The sequence below is a fragment of the Paramisgurnus dabryanus genome, chromosome 8, assembly GCF_030506205.2.
Source record: "Paramisgurnus dabryanus chromosome 8, PD_genome_1.1, whole genome shotgun sequence".
Taxonomy (NCBI): Eukaryota; Metazoa; Chordata; class Actinopteri; order Cypriniformes; family Cobitidae; genus Paramisgurnus; species Paramisgurnus dabryanus.
The window spans coordinates 130,426-148,767 of record NC_133344.1 but is presented as its reverse complement, the minus strand read 5'-3'; the positions used below and the strand labels follow the sequence as shown (position 1 = coordinate 148,767).

The 18,342-nt window shown below is 35.8% G+C and overlaps 1 long non-coding RNA gene across 1 annotated transcript; it reads right to left on the bottom strand.

Annotated features, from left to right (window-relative positions):
- Nucleotides 1-4,278: 4,278 nt before the first annotated feature.
- Nucleotides 4,279-8,516, bottom strand: LOC135770603 (uncharacterized). Its single transcript, XR_010542717.2, has 4 exons — nucleotides 7,326-8,516; nucleotides 6,751-6,815; nucleotides 6,560-6,658; nucleotides 4,279-4,964 (listed from the first exon to the last, which is right to left on the bottom strand). It is a non-coding gene; the product is annotated as an uncharacterized lncRNA (long non-coding RNA).
- Nucleotides 8,517-18,342: the final 9,826 nt, after the last annotated feature.

Genomic DNA, 18,342 nt, shown 5'->3' with positions numbered 1-18,342 from the left:
CGGCTACGGTAAAGCCTTGGTTGCCTAAAAGTTTGTTTTGTGTGTTTGTTTGGAAAATTGTGATGCAGTGTGGCTTCTAGAGCAATATTTTATAATTGACACTCTTGAACATTTTTATCCATTTTGTGTAATTAAATAAAATATATTTTTGTACCGTCATCCATGTCTCTCTGCCCTCCATGGTAATGAACCTGTGTGCCCTATTTCTGGGTTGTCATTGTCCCCTGTAAACAGGGGTGGCGTAGTCTGCTTCTATTACATATTAAAATTGAGTATTAAGAGCTTTAATTATTCAGTTTTTCCCCACTGCCTCGCCACACAAGGATGCTTATGAGGGAGACATCAGTATGTGGATCGCTACAGTATGTGGATATCTGTTATAAACAAAAACATCATTCACATCTAGCATGTAGATAGAATAGTATTTCATTATTTTTAAAAAGAATTTTCCAGCAAGTGTTACAACCCTTTTAATTAAACCCCACCCATGGGGTTATCTGTAATGTTTGCACTTCTGTCAGTTTAGCTAAATAAAAATATATCTGGACTTTATGAGGACTAAGTATAAGCAAGCACACGCAAAATCTGAGCTGAGCCAGTTCAGAGTTGTATAATGTAGCTGCTCATCGAGATTTGTGTGAGAGTGAAGGAAATCCCACTGCACCCTGCTGAAAAAATCAGCATAGACCCGCATCATTTCCATGCTGGTTTGGTGCTGGTTTAGCTGGTGGTCACCAGCATATCAGCACCAAAACACAACATATGCTGGTCTTGCTGTATTTTTAGCAGGGTATGCCATGCACGCTCACGTATTAAAGTTGCTTTATCGCATCAATAATGCGCCCACGGCATTAAAATAACACAAATGAACTCTAAAGAAGAGAAGTTTATGTTAGGCCTATGTTATATCTAAAAACTGCGAGTGGGAACTGTGCTGCTTTTTAGCACCACCTTTGCGCTTTGGTCTGCCCATTTTGAGAGAGAGGGATGGATAGAGAGGGTAAAGCGATATTTTAAGCGGAGCAGCTATTGCGTCTGTGGCGCGTTTAGTGATCAACAGAAGGCAAGCCGCTGGCCCTGCTTGATGGAGCAGTCTTTGGCAAAAATCAATGCCGTATCGGCCCCCAAAATGCGTCGGCCCACCAGCAAAATGCCTACCAACCCAGTCATGCCTAAAACAAAACGTTGCAAAAAAAAAAACATTGCATTTTGATTTCCCTTACGAAAATTAACCATGGTTTTATTGTGGTAAAAGTGTAGTAACCATGGTTTTTTGGTGAATTGATTACTATAAGCAAAACCATGTTTATACTACACTAACCATGGTTATTTTGTGGTTACCATGGTTTTACTACAGTAACCATGGTTTTTTGGTTTTAACTGTAGTAAAACCATGGTTAATTTTCGTTGGTTTTGTTTGCGTAGTAAACAGACGTTATGTTTACGTTTTATTCCAACGTTATGATAACGTTATTTTGACACCTAAATAAAACGTCTCACAAATGGTTTATTTTGGTCTGGTTTTATTTTCGTTGTAAACGGACATGGCATTTACGATTTATTCCAACGTTATAATTATGTTATTTTAACACCTAAATAAAACGTCTTACAAATTATTTATTTTGGTCTGGTTTTATTTTCGTAGTAAACGGACGTGATATTTACGTTTTATTCCAACGTTAAGATTACGTTATTTTAACACCTATATAAAACGTCTCAAAAATGGTTTATTTTGGTCTGGTTTTATTTTCGTGAAAAAAAAAACGTGATATTTACGTTTTTTACTACCTAAAAAAAACTTACTAATTAGGTGTCTTTACAACGTATTAAAAACGTCTTTTTTTGGTTACATTGTTTTTTTTAAATTTAGGGTGACGTTTTTAAAACGTTGTGCTGCAACATTACCTAATTACAACCAAAATACAACGTTGTGAAACGTTGTAAAAACGTTTTGTGTTTGCTGGGAAGACGCCTGTCTAAGGTAAAGATACAAAATCAGCATTAATCTGCCTTCATGCGTTTATTACACAAGATGGTTTCAGATGAGTTTAGTTCCATTCAGATTTTTACATGTTTATTGATATTTTATTCGCAGTAGTATTTTGTTATTTGATTTGTTCATATTTGCATGTTCAGCATAAAGCTCCGTGTTTTATTGCCTCCGCTGTCACTGTGAGAAAAAAACATTAATTCATTTGCTTCATGTGATGTGATGCAAGGTCTCTGTTTATCTGTTCTCTAAACAAATGAATAAACACATTTGACTTGTATGCTCGTCTTGTAAGTTTATGATTAGAAATGGACATGTGAACGAAAATGAAAATACTTAAAACATGAAATTACGGATAATAACTGAATGTGAAGGACTCTTTACAACGCTGTTCATCAAACAAAAAAAAATGACGGAGATTGAAAAAGTCTATGGCAACCTGTGTGTGTGTGTGTGTGTGTGTGTGTGTGTGTGTGTGTGTGTGTGTGTGTGTACCTGGTAATTATCACGTTGTGGGGACCAATTGTCCCCACAAAGATAGGAATACCAGTGTTTTTGTGTCCTTGTGGGGAAACAAGCTTATAAATCAAACAGAATGATGTATCTTGAAAATGTGAAGTAGTAGAAGGGTTTCTGTGATGGTTGGGGTTAGGGAATGGGGTAGGTAAGGGGAATAGAATATACAGTTTGTACGGTATGAAATGCATTACGTCTATGGAATGTCCCCACAAAACATGGAAACCAGAATGTGTGTGTGTGTGTGTGTGTGTGTGTGTGTGTGTGTGAGTGAATGATTACCTTGATATTAGTTCATTACAGATTCATAGTACATTTATTTTGTGCGTTTGATTTCAACTGTAACATTTTCAACATTTTAGCTAAGTAGTAGCCTAATGTTACTCATCACCTGATAAATGGCTTTTAAGAGTACTGCATTACTACAGTAAAAGTTTGATTTTGAGTGTGTTTGCGCCCCCCCAATTTTTTTAGCACCAGCCGCCACTGGCGAAGTGTGTGCCATCGTTTGAATGATCTCTTAAAATAATCTCGATTGCTAATGATAGTTAGCCCAGCGATAGGTTACATTAGACAATAAGAATAAGCCTTGACAAAATTCCCGAAACCACCCGAAAGTAATTAATATGTTGTCTAGGAAATATCCAAAACCTGGTTAAAATCGCGAGAGTTAATTGACAAAAATAGCTGTCACGGTCCCGCAGAATCAGTGACTGTAGCCTACATATTCGGACAGATTCGAAACTTCTTCTGCATCCATGTTTAATAAATACCTCCTAAAACGTGCTAGTTTGAGCTTGTCAACATTGCCTCCGTGGCTCTTTAAGCCTCCAGCTAAGCCCCGCCCACACAAATACGTCACAATGTTTACCAACTGACATAAGTGTGACGTCTACTTGCGAAAGGTAGCACTCGCAAAAGGTAGGTCTTGTAGCATAGAGGTGAGATTATTTTGAATGATGGAGTCATATAAAATTGAAGGGATTAAACATTCTATAAAGTTACGTCTAAAAGGGTCCAAAGAAGTAGGATTATTTTAAATAATATACAGTTTTGTACTCCCCCCTTATGACAAAAAAATAGACTCGTCGGTCTGCACCTGCTTTGCGCCTGCGTGAAACGACACTGGCACTATTTAGCCGGGCCGTTGATCGCAGTCGTGTTTGGTCAGCCGAAGAGGAAACACGTCCGAAAGACCAACTGAACAGACGCCAACAAACGCTTAACACAGGTATTTAAACATAACATGTTTTATGTTCAGTTTGTTTTTTTATTTCACAAAACAACTCTGGTGCACAATTTAAGTTTGATTTGCCGACGGCCAATAAACTCGAAAAGAAGACATTGGGTAGTGATGGGAGAATTGAAGCTTTTCGAAGCTTCGAATCAATTGAACCATTTGCTTCGAAAATTGATTCAGTTTTTCGAAGCAGTTCGAAACACCACACACGCTGGCGACCCCTGCTGGTCAAAATAGTGTAAAAGCAGATATGTCCAAACATTTTACACTTTTTTTTTAACAAAATAATAGCAAGATTTGTATTAAAATGTTTAAAAAAAATTTAACTTAAGACATAGCTAAAAGTCTATTATGTGTTTTTAGTTTTATTTAGGGCAAACAAATCATTAAACCCTTTTAATTATGCACATTTTTGTCATTAAATCTGTCTATAAACAAAAAGTAGACAAAATGGCAGTGTTATTAGTCAGAAGGATAAATTTTTTATGAACTGACCCGAGTTCACCTAAACATATTAGACACTGCACAGCAAGCAATTTTGCGGCTAATAGACGTCTAGTAGCCGTCTAAACACCCCCCTGACGTCTAGGCTAAAACAAGGCTAATTTTGGGCTGTCAGTGAAAATCTAGTAGACGTCTATCATAGCCCAAGAATAGACTAGTCATCAAATAGACGGCTATTAAACGTCTACATATATACGTCTAATAGACGGTGAATGTGGGTCTAGGCTAAAACAAGGCTAATTTTGGGCTGTCAGTGAAAATCTAGTAGACGTCTATCATAGCCCAAGAATAGACTAGCCGTTAAATAGACGGCTATTAAACGACTACACGTGTGTGTCTAATAAACAACAAAAGAATGGCTAAAGAATTCTTTTTAATCCATTAAAAAAGGTTCTCATAAACATGCAATCATGCAATTTATTACAAAAAATATTGTTAATACAATAGAAATTCAGATAAGACAAAATTAAGAAAAACTACTTAACAAAAAGAATAAAAACAGTAACAAAATAAAAGCATATATAACAAAATACAATTTTAAAAATGAAATAACATCTAAACATTAACAAACTATCTTCAGTTCACGTCAACTTATTAATTGTACTAATTTCTATACCCCCCCCCCCCCGTGCTCCCTGGTGACTGTTTGAAATGCCCCCATTGCATCCTTCATGTCCAGTTCTGTTGCTGCTGGGAAGTTGTTCAACACAGCATCTGCCAAATATGAAAAGAATGCATGAGACAAGTATTTTTGCTTTATGTTACATGTGATAGTCATTCTCTTTTGAAAAAGTAATATATAAATATTGACAGGCAACAGTAATCATACCGTTCTCATTACTACAAACAGAAGTGCATGTTTCTCTGCGTGTGTTTAATGACATTTTGGAACTAGCAAAAGAGGCTTAAAGGCAGGGTATCTGATTTTGATCCAGAGAAACATTTTAGTTATGCTGGTTGAAAGTCTCCTCAAGTATTGATAGCAATCACTATGTTAAGTGGTCTAAATGTGTATTTTTATATATTTGTGTCACCTGTAAAAGGCGTAGGACCAAAAAACGTTCAACAAATCATTGAACCCTGACCGAATGCAATAATTGGATGTGGGCATGGGCCAGTTACCGGTTTGAAGGTATACCGAGATTTTCAGAGTCAAGGTTTTAAAAAACCACAAAAATTTTCTGTGATACCATTTTCAATGTATGAACTGTGTTTACACAAAGTGAATTAAATCATGTAATTGAATTCATGTTTACATTTACAATTGAAAGAATATTATCATTTAAAGGCTTTATTTTTACCTGGCATAAACGTTGTTTGTTGCTTAAAAATAAAATGTATTGTATCCAGTTGAAAAGTTGATGTTTTAATATGCAGACATTTGAAAATAACACATTTTAGTGTCACAATGGCAATACCGCAACACCGTGGTATTTTTGCTTACGGTTATCATACTGCCAGAATCTCATTCCGGCCCATAATTGGACGCATAAAATTTTTGCCCCTCTTCTGTGAACGTGTTTTGCATGCCACTTCACAACCTGTTCACACTCTGTAAAAATAGGGAGAATCAAATAAACCTTCCTGCTGAATTGACACAGGAGCTACAAAACGAAAGACATTTTGAAACAACAAAAAAAAAACATCTGGATGTGCAAAGAGCAAAAACCCAAATTAACATTGGTAACTTCACTGCTTTTCTGCGAGATGGAAACAGCTACAGGTCTGAAAGGGTCGTTGCAGTGTTTCTTTTGGAAAGGTAGGTATGCAGTGTGATTCTATTTTGATGGATTCAGATTGTATTTTAATGAAACTTGTTGCTTATGTAGTTTGTGTTCCTTTACGAATTAGTGTAATGATATTTATCTTTTCAAATTTCTAAACATGCTGTATTTATTTCGGATTAAAAACCGTTGTTTATGTTGGTTATTTTGGTAATGTTATTCACTTTGTCAGTCTTACTGGTTAATAAGATAGGAGTGTGCTTCTGGTTGGTGCGTGTAGGCTAAAGTTAGTATTTTTCAAAATCAAATACCCTGCCCTTTAAGATGCCAAGCATAAAATATTCACAAATCTTATTGACATAAAACCTGTCAAATGTCTAAAAATAAAACATCTAAACAATATTGTATGGATGAGTAAACTGTTGTATCGGCAAAGAGTCATTTAATCTGGGGCTTTTAATATTTAGAAAATATTAAGGCAGTACCGGACTGTCGTCAATTACTCCTCATATAGCCTAATGTCATATTAAAAGTATTATTTTGTGAAACACCATTCAGCCTAAAACTACATACAAACACACTTACCTTTAATAACTGAGAACTGATGTTTTTTCAAATGCTTGCTTCTGCAGTGGACCACCACCATTCATGTAGAACTTTGAAATTAATGAATTTTAGTGAACTCTAAAATACAAAAGACAATGTCGTTAACAGTTGCAGACTGAAATATTTTCTGATTTTTTGTGACCACATGAAAGACTGTGTTGAGAATTTACCTGTCCAGCATTCTTCCGGCACGGTCTCTCAAGTTTCTCCCTCCAGTTTCGCACAGCTTTGACACCTGAATAGCACATGCCTATGTCAGTAATTGTACAGTATTGTATGCTTCAGTGTACAAGTGTTTACCTACCTTAAAGGTTAATGCCCACTGACCTGCAAGTTTTCCCTCACTAACACAATAAAACTCTTTTTTTCCAACAGACTGAAGGCCTGTAAGTTAAATCCATATGGAGGAATAGCTTTCCCCCACAATCTATCTCTGCATGCATAATTGTAAAGCACAACACTGCCTACATTACTGTAAGCAACACAGTAATAACTTAGCTAATTTACTGCTGTTACTAAAAAGCAGCCTACAAATCACTCATGTTGATCTTCAGTGTAACGTTACATAGACTCATTTACCTCCACTATTTTATTACATTGCAGGTTGTACTGTTTAGGTTTTATAAAACATGGGTTACTTACTACATTATACTGTTAAGTTACCCGCAAGAATGTCGCGATTCCAACAACAAATAAAGTAAATCAATTTTAAACACATGTAAAATAAAATAATAAAAACACTTACAAAACCAAACGAGTGTGGTACATGCTTTCCTCATGGCTGCTCGCTGATGTTGTTGCTTTTCAAACAGCGGAAATCTTTCTCGTGAGATTTGGCCTCGTGTTTGTGTACTGCTGCCATCTAGCGGTTCGGAGTTGTAACTGGATTTTGTTTATCTTTGAAATACGGTCAAATAATGAATGTTATGCGTGACAGCAGATATTCAGATAAGATAAATAAAACCAAACATCTTAAATTCACTGGTGTCTTTGCATGCCTGATGAAATATCATACATTTTGCAAGTTATTTTGACAAAAACAAAATTTTATTAAATTCAAGGTTATTTTGGGCTAAACATGGTTTGTTCGTAGTCGGTCTATTTATGAGCTAAATAGTGGCTATATGTACGACGGTGCATAAAACACTTTAAAGAAATTAAACAAACCTTGTAATCGCTGTTAACTTTGCTTACAATGAAATACCATACATCTCACAAGTTATTTTGGCAAAAACCACATGTAATTAAATTAATGGTTATTTCTGGGCTAAACGTAGGTTATTCGTAGTCGGTCTATTTGTAAGCTAAATAGTGGCTAGTACAGACAGTGTATAAAACACTTTAAAGAAATGAAACAAAATACCTTAATTGCTTTGAACTTTGTTTACATGATTAAATATCATACATCTCACAAATCATTTTGGCAAAACAACATGTAATTAAATTAATGGTTATTTCTGGGCTAAACGTGGGTTATTCGTAGTCGGTCTATTTGTAAGCTAAATAGTGGCTAAGTACAGACGGTGCATAAAACACTTTAAAGAAATGAAACAAAATACCTTAATCGCTTTGAACTTTGTTTACATGATTAAATATCATACATCTCATAAATCATTTTGGCAAAACAACATGTAATTAAATTCATGGTTATTTCTGGGCTAAACGTGGTTTATTCGTAGTCGGTCTATTTATGAGCTAAATTATGACTACGTACAGACGATGCATAAAACACTTTAAAGAAATGAAAAGAAATACCTTGTAATCGCTGTTAACTTTGCTTACATGATAAAATAGCATCCATCTCACAAAGTATTTTGTCAAAAACCACATGTAACCAAATTAAAGTTTAATTGGGCTAGAAGTGGGCTAGGCACAGCCCGGCTATATCGGGTCTATACTGAAACGAGACGTTGAAATGACGGCTATTGCTTGCTGGGTGGTCATTCGATCAACAACACCTAGTGGTGAATCATCGGATTTTTGAAACGTTTCGAAAAATCACGTGACTTGGCCAGTTTGAAACCAGCTCCGAACCACTGATTCGAAACAAAAGATTCGTAAATGTTTCGAAGCCTCATGAAGCAGTGCTTCGAAAACGACCATCACTAACACTGGATTGAAAACAAGGCATGTTTGTGTTTGCGGCGTGTGTATAAAGAGTGGAGTGGATGTGTTTGCTTGTTTTCTGTTGCTTTGTTCCGAAACCTGGAATTAAATCCCTACAATGTTGTAATTTCATTTTGGTTCGGTTCGCATTCACAAGGCAATATTTCCAAACGGACAAAACATTTCTACGAGTCACAGACGAGTAAACTCTCATTTAAATAAATAAAAAAACCTCTAATTTAAATGGTCTGAGTGTGTGGATGGATCCATTACACCCATACTATGGAGCTAGAAGAGTCTCAATAAAGATAAATGCACACACTACATTCACATATGCACACACAGGATTCATAAATACACACGCAGGATACACAAATGCACACAAAATCCACAAATGCACACACAAAATTTAAGAAGCACAGAAGATTTACAAATGCACACAAAATTCACAAATGCACACAAAATTCATAAAAACACAACCAATTCAGAAATGCAAACAACATTTACAAATGCACTTGTAACAGGTATAGAAAATACACTGTTAAATATAAGAATTCACACAAAATTGTATTTATATCTCATATGGTTACCTGATGTAAAAATGAGCGCTTTCCCTTTAAGAGTTGTGATGTCACATGTGACTTAACTTCCTGTGCTGCTACCTCCTCTTCCCTTTTGTACTGTTATCTTGTGGAAGAGGTAGGTTTTTCTTTGGTCTCCTGATATTTTATTTATTTTTAATCTTCTGAACTTATATTTTCACTTAAATTAATTTTGTATAATGTTATTTTACTTATCTGTGTGGTTAATTGTGTCATTTTATACTTTTGAATAATAATCTTATCTTTAAGTGTGTGGAAGTAAGAGCACATGGTGATAAATGTACAACATGTGTATTTTAGAATCAAAAGGGCATTACCATCTAAAAGAGGCTGCTTATTTGTTTCATGTGTCAGGTATGTTTGTTGTATTTTCCCCCTTTTGTACTGTTATCTTGTGGAAGAGAATCAAAAGGGCATTACCATCTAAAAGAGGCTGCTTATTTGTTTCATGTGTCAGGAAATAAAATGTTCTTGGAGAAGAACCAAAGCCTGCTGTCCTGTATCTGATTCAGTGAGGTCACAACGCAGAGTCCAGTTAATTCACCGGTGTCGCCGGATGCATATAAAGTTTGGCGTCGCGAGTCACCGGTTACACGTGGTGCCGTGAACCCTTTGGATTTCACGCGATCGGCTGCTTATCGATCGCCGGAGCTGCTGCTTTGACGGACTACGGGTGAACTGTGCATTGATTCACGTACATTGGGGGCTGTGTTTCAACAATCGCGGTGACTACAGCTCATTTCGTCTCGTCACCCGTTTTCATCTCGTCTTCTGTCCACTACTTAGTGCCCTTAAGACTGTATTAAATGAGCGCTGCTTCACGTGAGGTATGATGCAACACTATTATGATTCTTTTCAGTGACTGTTTACAGTTTTTGCACTTTAAATTCTGATGGATTTTTCCTCGCGTTGCTGCAAGCTCATTTGGTGAGATTACACGTTTTGGGGACTTTATATGTGTGCAGTTTTCTACTTCATTTTTTTTTGTAAATTTATTACATATGTGATCCTGTGTAGCATTTCTTTATTTTCATGCAAGTTTGTTGTTTTGATGCTCTATTTACTTTCTTAACTGCAGATTTGACATTTTACTGTGTTTTCTGTTAATGCTGAAAAATGTTTGAAGACACAATGAGTCAGGATAATTTTAGCCCTGTGAAACGCCCTAATAATGTGTTTTCAGTGGGTAGGGGTAGTGGGCTTGCTGGATATTGTGCTAAAACAGTATCTGAAACTTCACCCACATGTTTTGGGAGGGGTCGAGTAGTCTTTAATCCAGATATTGACAATGTACAAGTGCCTGATTCAGCTATTGGTGCTTCTGTGGGCCCGACTGCCTGTTCTACCCCATATACACGCCCAAATGCTGATATTATCACTCCTGAGTCTTTAGGGGGTATCATTTCTGATTTGGCACAGAAAATTGGTGAGAGCATTTCAGCTAATCTCAGTTTAGCACAACAGCGCACCCAAGAGCAGCCAAAGTCATGTGTGCAGTGTTCAAATGAATGTGTTGATGCTTCTAAATTGAAAGTCATTATCCAACATGATGTCACACCTCCCCCATTCTTTAGAGGTGATCGAAGTGATTTGTTTACTGTGCACGAATGGGAAGACATGATGTACAGTTATTTGAACAGTAAGAAATGCACTGATGATGCTGAGGCCTATGATTTAATTTTGGGTAGATTAGCAGGGAAAGCAAGGGATATAGTCAAAGTGTCCTTGCGCAGTGCCCCAGGGCGAACCACTACAGTTCCCCCTAGCATAATTTTTGATATTCTGAAGCGCAACTTCAGCGAGTTGATGTATTCAAACATGCCTATGGCTGACTTTTATAACACCCTTCCTAAGGCAAATGAGAGTCCAATGGACTACTGGATACGGCTGAATAAGGCTATCGATGTGGCTGATGAGTGCTTGCGTAGGCGCAACAAGTGCGTTGAGGACCCTGCGGCTGAAGCTGTTATGATGTTTGTCTCTCACTGCCCGGATCCTAGTCTTGCTTTGTCTCTTCAGTTCAAACCTGCTGAACAATGGAGTGCTACCGAGATACAGGAGCGTTCCCAGCAAGCAATTTTAAGGCTAATAGACGTCTAGTAGCCGTCTAAACACCCCCCTGACGTCTAGGCTAAAACAAGGCTAATTTTGGGCTGTCAGTGAAAATCTAGTAGACGTCTATCATAGCCCAAGAATAGACTAGTCATCAAATAGACGGCTATTAAACGTCTACATATATACGTCTAATAGACGGTGAATGTGGGTCTAGGCTAAAACAAGGCTAATTTTGGGCTGTCAGTGAAAATCTAGTAGACGTCTATCATAGCCCAAGAATAGACTAGCCGTTAAATAGACGGCTATTAAACGACTACACGTGTGTGTCTAATAAACAACAAAAGAATGGCTAAAGAATTATTTTTAATCCATTAAAAAAGGTTCTCATAAACATGCAATCATGCAATTTATTACAAAAAATATTGTTAATACAATAGAAATTCAGATAAGACACAATTAAGAAAAACTACTTAACAAAAAGAATAAAAACAGTAACAAAATAAAAGCATATATAACAAAATACAATTTTAAAAATGAAATAACATCTAAACATTAACAAACTATCTTCAGTTCACGTCAACTTATTAATTGTACTAATTTCTATAAATTTTATAAATTTTCACTTTGTCAGTCTTACTGGTTAATGAGATAGGAGTGTGCTTCTGGTTGGTGCGTGTAGGCTAAAGTTAGTATTTTTCAAAATCAAATACCTTTAAGATGCCAAGCATAAAATATTCACAATACAATCTTATAGACATAAAACCTGTCAAATGTCTAAAAATAAAACATCTAAACAATATTGTATGGATGAGTAAACTGTGTTTTTATTTTCGTCACACACCCAGTAATGGGTTAAATGCAATTGTACTAAAAATTGGCATAATAATTTATTTCGGTGTTTCGGTTTCGGTTTTTCGGCCTTGGTTTCCTTTTTTCGGTTTTCGGTTTCGGCCAAGAATTTTGATTTCGGTGCATCACTAACTCCTCATATAGCCTAATGTCATATTAAAAGTATTATTTTGTGAAACACCATTCAGCCTAAAACTACATACAAACACACTTACCTTTAATAACTGAGAACTGATGTTTTTTCAAATGCTTGCTTCTGCAGTGGACCACCACCATTCATGTTGAAATTAATGAATTTTAGTGAACTCTAAAATACAAAAGACAATGTCGTTAACAGTTGCAGACTGACATATTTTTTTTATTTTTTTGTGACCACATGAAAGACTGTGTTGACACCACAATGTCTGATTAATATTGCACGTTTATAGAATTTAACTGTCCAGCATTCTTCCGGCACGGTCTCTCAAGTTTCTCCCTCCAGTTTCGCACAGCTTTGACACCTGAATAGCACATGCCTATGTCAGTAATTGTACAGTATTGTATGCTTCAGTGTACAAGTGTTTACCAACCTTAAAGGTTAATGCCTACTGACCTGCAAGTTTTCCCTCACTAACACAATAAAACTCTTTTTTCCAACAGACTGAAGGCCTGTAAGTTAAATCCATATGGAGGAATAGCTTTCCCCCACAATCTATCTCTGCATGCATAATTGTAAAGCACAACACTGCCTACATTACTGTAAGCAACACAGTAATAACTTAGCTAAGTTACTGCTGTTACTAAAAAGCAGCCTACAAATCACTCATGTTGATCTTCAGTGTAACGTTACATAGACTCATTTACCTCCACTATTTTATTACATTGCAGGTTGTACTGTTTAGGTTTTATAAAACATGGGTTACTTACTACGTTATACTGTTAAGTTACCCGCAAGAATGTCGCGATTCCAACAACAAATAAAGTAAATCAATTTTAAACACATGTAAAATAAAATAATAAAAACACTTACAAAACCAAACGAGTGTGGTACATGCTTTCCTCATGGCTGCTTCTTCTTCTTCTTCTTTCTTTTTTACCGGCGGTTGGCAACCAGCTTAATGGAGCATTACCGCCCCCTCTGTTCCGGAATATGGACCTGATAATAGGTCTACTCTCTACTTTTTAATGACATATATATATATATATATAAAAAAATTATAAACACAATTCTAATCCTACATTACCTCCCTCCTTTCCCCTATATCTATCTCAAATCCTATTATATAACCCTGTCTCCTTCAGAAAAGTCATCAATACCCTAAACTGTGCCCTATCATTATCACCCAGCAAACTTTTTAAAGTGAACTCCTGTTCTCCTATCTCCCTAAACTCACTACTCATTTTGTCTCTTTTTTCTATATAACTCGGACAGTCTAATAAAACATGTTCTACTGATTCTCATGGCTGCTTCTTCTTCTTCTTTCTTTTTTACCGGCGGTTGGCAACCAGCTTAATGGAGCATTACCGCCCCCTCTGTTCCGGAATATGGACCTGATAATAGGTCTACTCTCTACTTTTAATGACATATATATATACAAAAAAAAAAAAAAAAAAAAAAAAAACAAAACAAAAAAAAAATTATAAACACAATACTAATCCTACATTACCTCCCTCCTTTCCCCTATATCTATCTCAAATCCTATTATATAACCCTGTCTCCTTCAGAAAAGTCATCAATACCCTAAACTGTGCCCTATCATTATCACCCAGCAAACTTTTTAAAGTGAACTCCTGTTCTCCTATCTCCCTAAACTCACTACTCATTTTGTCTCTTTGTTCTATATAACTCGGACAGTCTAATAAAACATGTTCTACTGATTCTCATGGCTGCTCGCTGATGTTGTTGCTTTTCAAACAGCGGAAATCTTTCTCGTGAGATTTGGCCTTGTGTTTGTGTACTGCTGCCATCTAGCGTTTCGGAGTTGTAACTGGATTTTGTTTATCTTTGAAATACGGTCAAATAATGAATGTTATGCGTGACAGCAGATATTCAGATAAGATAAATAAAACCAAACATCTTAAATTCACTGGTCTTTGCATGCCTGATGAAATATCATAAATTTTGCAAGTTATTTTGACAAAAACAAAATTTTATTAAATTTAAGGTTATTTTGGGCTAAACATGGTTTGTTCGTAGTCGGTCTATTTATGAGCTAAATAGTGGCTATATGTACGACGGTGCATAAAACACTTTAAAGAAATTAAACAAACCTTGTAATCGCTGTTAACTTTGCTTACAATGACATACCATACATCTCACAAGTTATTTTGGCAAAAACCACATGTAATTAAATTAATGGTTATTTCTGGGCTAAACGTGGGTTATTCGTAGTCGGTCTATTTGTAAGCTAAATAGTGGCTAGTACAGACGGTGTATAAAACACTTTAAAGAAATGAAACAAAATAATACCTTAATTGCTTTGAACTTTGTTTACATTATTAAATATCATACATCTCATAAATCATTTTGGCAAAACAACATGTAATTAAATTCATGGTTATTTCTGGGCTAAACGTGGTTTATTCGTAGTCGGTCTATTTATGAGCTAAATTATGACTACGTACAGACGATGCATAGAACACTTTAAAGAAATGAAAAGAAATACCTTGTAATCGCTGTTAACTTTGCTTACATGATAAAATAGCATCCATCTCACAAATTATTTTGTCAAAAACCACATGTAACCAAATTAAAGTTTAATTGGGCTAGAAGTGGGCTAGGCACAGCCCGGCTATATCGGGTCTATACTGAAACGAGACGTTGAAATGACGGCTATTGCTTGCTGGGTTTGGACTGCCATCGCAGGAACATGAAAAGAGATTTCGCTAGGAGCCCTCGCTACACACCTGGGTCTGCTTGCCATCAGAACACTGTGACTGTACAGATGTGGCCTTTAAAAATGCGCGTTTTCTCCCGCGGCATTCGCCAATTCGTCTCGCAGAGTCTCGCAGCATTCTGCAAGTGCTTTCGGGGGGGCTAATTTCCATTTTCCCTTAATGTGTTTCGCTTCACAGAATATCCACCAGGTGGCGCATAAAAACATTGCATTGCGTTGTTTCCAGAAGTTAATAAGGGCATTGCTGAATATTTTACATTGCTACTGTATTAAAACAGCAAAGTGATATGTCAACCCATTCTTGCCAGCATAACAGCGCATACAACTATTAAGATACGTGCAATGCGAACTTATAGGAAGTGCAACAGAGAATTTAGTGTGAGCCTAATAAACGCGACTCTATTTACAATGAATATCTTAATTATTTGTGTTGTCGAATTTTGACACCGTTTCATTGTTTGTTCATAATATTTATAATTGTCAGTTTTTCTAAAAGTATCAATATTTTAAAGAGATTAATGTGGTATAAAAAAAGAAATGTTTTAAAGTTAAAAATGTTGTAAAAAATATAGTAGTATTCTTATATTTTAAGAATAACAATATGATACATTTATACTGCGCTAAAATGCTTCACATATGGAAAGAGGAATTCTTCTCAACCACCACCAATAAAGTTTACAAATTATTCTTTAGAAAAAAGGCGTTTAAACCCGGGCTGTACAGTTGGCATATGATATCTTTTTTATTTCGTTTTTACATATTTATATTTATAAAATCTTTAATAATAGGCTACCTTTCTTGCGCATATGCAGTCAGTGTTTCTACGTAATTCATAATTGTAAAAAATATTATTGTAAAATAGAATATCACTAAAATAATTTATTAAAGTAACTTAATAAAATGTCTTAATGTCACTTCTGTGTTTTTTTAGTTGGTCAAACCAAAATAATTGACGCGAACAGAGAAACTGTGCCTTTTGCGGACGAAAAACACCTCCGAAATGTTGAGTTTATGAATATTTACAATATGTACTTTGTGAAATGTGTGTGTAAAATAATCAATTTTATAACATGTGGCTGTAGAGACAAACACGCCGCATCGCCTTCCAGATATCTTACACGTTCGCATTCAACACTTTTCAAAACTTATTTATATTAAATCTAATTAATAATTATAAATTATGACATGAGAAAATTAGAAGTGTGCAAAGAGCCAATTCAGATATTGTTAATTAAAGCTGTTTTATACACCTTTCTGCCTTGTTTTAATTAACAAGCATTTTATTTGCCACTGTCAACACGTTTTGTGATTGATTTAAAGATTTATTACAGAAACTTATATGAAGCAAAGCTATTGTACTAAGCATCTTTATATATATAAATATATATATATGTTATAAATGTTGTAAAAAATATATTAGTATTCTTATATATTAAGAATAACAATATGATACATTTATATTGCGCTAAAATGCGTTACATATGGAAAGAGGAATTATTCTCAACCACCACCAATAAAGTTTAAACATTATTCTTTAGAAAAACGCCTCCGAAGTGTTGAGTTTATGAATATTTACACTTACAATATATACTTTGTGAAATGTGTGTTTAAAATAATAAATTTCATAACTGTAAAGACAAACACGCCGCATTGCATGATTTTATAAATACCGAGGTCCATATAAGTATTTTCCAGGGCATGCACCCCAGGAAAAAAAGCTTCTTATTTCCCTGCTCTACATATATGAATTTTAATACATCAGAAAACCAAAGAATCAAATACCTATAGATTTCAAACCATGTCAGTATGCAGAAGACTTGTGTTGGTCATAGGAATACATTGTAATAATTATTTTACCATCCTGGGCACACTGCTGCACACTTTCTCTTCTTTTGTTATTTATTTAACTTTAATGACTTCAACAGGTACTGTTTAATAGGCTTTAAGACTGAATGCAATAAAATGTTCAAGCCAAAATATGAACATTTAAACTCCGTGCACGCGCGCTACGGGTGGATGAAGCGTTGTACCGCGCACGTGATGCATCGCGTTTTCAAGTTCAAGCTTAGCAGAAGTCCAGTGCAACACAGGGAATCTAATCATTATACAGTTAAAAACATATCTTCAAGAATTAAAGGGTGGCGTGGAATGTTGTTAATAAACATGCTGAATAACGGAAAGTGAATTACCGGAGGGAGAGAAAGCAGCGCATTAAATTTGGACACCCAAGTGCTCAGCGGCATTAATGTTTCTTGTCCTGTAACCTTGACAGTCACTACGGTTTCATATTTCTCGTCAATAAACTGCTGTATAATAGTCAGCGTTTGATTACTTACATCTCTCTTGCACTTCCACTAACTGCGCATCTGACCTCTGTGTTGCACCTCTGTCTGCCTGGTTTGATTTTATTGGTCATCTCGGTTTCATTTTGACTTCATCTTACTTAATAGACCCTTTAACTGTTTGTACACCATGTTGACATGGCACCGTATGCGTGCGCATTAGGCAACGGAGGTATGGCAAGAATCAGCAGTGAAGCAACCTACCCATTACACAAAAAATGCACACGGCCGCGCCGGTCTCTGTGTGTCTGCATCTATGAAAAAAATGTGCACCACCTGCATGCAGAGAGCACGCGCGCTGCCTGCACGACATCCAATCACTGCAGTCCCACCCCAGCAAGCAATTTTGCGGCTAATAGACGTCTAGTAGCCGTCTAAACACCCCCCTGACGTCTAGGCTAAAACAAGGCTAATTTTGGGCTGTCAGTGAAAATCTAGTAGACGTCTATCATAGCCCAAGAATAGACTAGTCATCAAATAGACGGCTATTAAACGTCTACATATATACGTCTAATAGACGGTGAATGTGGGTCTAGGCTAAAACAAGGCTAATTTTGGGCTGTCAGTGAAAATCTAGTAGACGTCTATCATAGCCCAAGAATAGACTAGCCGTTAAATAGACGGCTATTAAACGACTACACGTGTGTGTCTAATAAACAACAAAAGAATGGCTAAAGAATTCTTTTTAATCCATTAAAAAAGGTTCTCATAAACATGCAATCATGCAATTTATTACAAAAAAATATTGTTAATACAATAGAAATTCAGATAAGACAAAATTAAGAAAAACTTCTTAACAAAAAGAATAAAAACAGTAACAAAATAAAAGCATATATAACAAAATACAATTTTAAAAATGAAATAACATCTAAACATTAACAAACCATCTTCAGTTCACGTCAACTTATTAATTGTACTAATTTCTATACCCC